We start from the raw sequence: 2,427 nt of genomic DNA, 5'->3' as shown, positions 1-2,427 counted from the left end.
ATGATTACAGCAACCAGACTGTAGGGATTCTGGCAAAATTATGTTGGTAATGTGGCAGTAACCATATGTTTAAGAAATTAAAGACACTTCTAATTTCAAATATTTTAAATCATTACTCCCAGAAGTATATAAGTATGTGCCAAACCTACATATTTTAATTTGGAGTTTTCAAAATATAGATAAAAGATTGCATTTCAATCTAGAAAATGATGTCTAAGGGGGGCATGTCAAGGCTAAGTTGGGCTAGTGGCTGGGAGAAAGTAGCCATGGAGTGCTGGGTTCAATCCAAGATTAGAAAAGGGAGCACCTATTTGCAGCCAATTAAGCTGACTGTGCTCTTTTCCTCCATGGAAGCCTGGTGTGCAATGGCTGCAAACTCCTAGGTAGTGTATGCAGCCTGTTGCCTGCACGGGTTGCCCTGAGGGACCTTGGAGACAGCCCTTTCCAGTGGACATTTACGTCTGGCATGCTGTCCCTAATCTAGGCTCCAGATTGGTATGCATGGTGCCTTTGAAAAGCCAGGGCACAGTGGCCAGGGTCCACATTGGCGAAGTCATAATGTCCATCTGCAGAACAAGCTGCAGAACAAGAAGCATGTGGTCAAGGCCCTATGCAAGGCCAAGTTCAAGTTCCCTGGCCGCCAGAAGATCCACATCTCCAAGAAGTAGGGATTTGCTAAGTTTAATGCAGATGAATTTGAAAACATGGTGACAGAAAAGCAGCTCATCCCAGATGGCTGTGGGGTCAAATATACCCTTAATCATGGCCCCCTGGACACATGGCAGGCCCCGCACTCATGAGAGCCTTGTCCCCGCCTTACACCCACCAATAAATACTACTTTCCTGTCAAAAAGAAAAGAAAAAGAAAAGGTAGCACCTAGCAGAGGCAGCAACAGATGACCCTTCCAAGTTTCCAAGAAACCAGCAAAGGAAAACCAGAGCCCAAAGGATCTCTGTCTTCAGGCACCTGGTATAGGACAGTTTAGGAGACTTCTTTTGAGCAGTTTGCTTGCTGATGACCTCTATGTTTTCTGGTCATGTTACATATGGTAGAAAATTTCTAAGAGAAATTTCCCAGAGGCATGGCCCCCAGACCCCAAATCTGAAGTCAAAATGACTAATCCAGACAACTGCAAAGGCTACTCCACTTAAGAGAGAATTTGGGACAGGGAGGCCAGCATGGGCAAGATCAGCAGGGAAGGGGCTGTGGAGACCACAAGGTATAAGTCTCCTGGGCTTCATGGTCCCTCAGAGTTCCCCTTGACCTCTGCTTAGTACATATGGCCTTCTGCCCTGAAAATCACCTGGTGCACAACTTAACTCCCCCACCCAGACTGTAAGCAGAAACAATGTCATTTTCCTTCTCAGATTGCTTGGCATAGAAAGGTACCATGGTAGAGATGAAAGAAGGGTGTGGAATTCAGCACTGGAAATACCACTTCGTAGGGATGCAGAATGGCAGAGTGGTTGAAGCTATAGTTTATGAAGCCAGGTTACCTGAGTTTAAATCCTGCTTCTTAGTAGCTGTCTGAGCTCGGGCAAGTTGTTAGCCATCTTGCGCCTCAATTTTCACATGTGTCAACTGAGAGTAATAATAATGCCTACCCCCAGGGCTCTGGGAATTAAAGGAATAAAAGCACTTATAGTACATACATATTTGGGTAGATCATACTATTATTTTCCATAGCCTAATGAACAGTGTATGTTCATGTGCTTTGCTAAACTTTAGTTTTCTCATCTGAAAAATGAAGGCATAGGATCCAGTCTCCTAGGACTGGATATGAATTAGCTAATGGAAGTCAAAAAATACGCTGAATGGAAAATGCAATCCAAATGTTTTTGTTTGCTGTTATCATTGCACATAGTAGGCATTGGAATCAATGATTGCTAAAATACAGAAACAAAACAACCACAGAAAGGTTAGACCAGACCCCCACAAGACTCACCATCCCGAGATCTTATACAGGAAAGTTATGTGTAAACATGAACGCCAGACAAGTGTTCCTTGTTAGCTATGCATAGGCCCTGGAGACCAGTACTGCCGTGTGGTGAGATCAAGTGAAGTGATGGACTCTGCCAAGAGAGGCTCTGAGGCCTGAGAAATTACTCCCCCAGAGGCCTCCTGTGCTGCACTGTGCCCCACTCCCACTTCGGCCACCTCCCCAAACACCCCCAGCCCCCTCCCAACAATCCTCCAAACTTTGCCCAGTCCCCATTGGCATGGAAGTGCAGAGCTCAACACATTCCACACTTCATCCCCCTGGATTCACCCTGATTGGCTGGTTCTGCCTGACTGTCCCACATAGCATCTCTAGGAGAGTCAGAAAGGAATGTACTGAACTCACCAGCACCAGGGGCCGAACCAAAGTCAGCATGGCCAGTCACCCTAAGGAGTTTAGCGCTCCCGTCATCGCCACAAGACAGACA

At 46.0% G+C, this 2,427-nt stretch overlaps 1 non-coding gene across 1 annotated transcript; it reads left to right on the top strand.

Annotated features, from left to right (window-relative positions):
* Positions 1 to 311: 311 nt before the first annotated feature.
* LOC132501129 (small nucleolar RNA SNORA70) lies at positions 312 to 440 on the top strand. The gene has a single exon (XR_009534164.1). It is a non-coding gene; the product is annotated as a small nucleolar RNA SNORA70 (small nucleolar RNA).
* The last annotated feature ends 1,987 nt before the right edge of the window (positions 441 to 2,427 follow it).

This window comes from Mesoplodon densirostris, chromosome 13 (genome assembly GCF_025265405.1).
Source record: "Mesoplodon densirostris isolate mMesDen1 chromosome 13, mMesDen1 primary haplotype, whole genome shotgun sequence".
NCBI lineage: Eukaryota > Metazoa > Chordata > Mammalia > Artiodactyla > Ziphiidae > Mesoplodon > Mesoplodon densirostris.
This window is presented reverse-complemented; position numbering and strand designations above follow the sequence as displayed.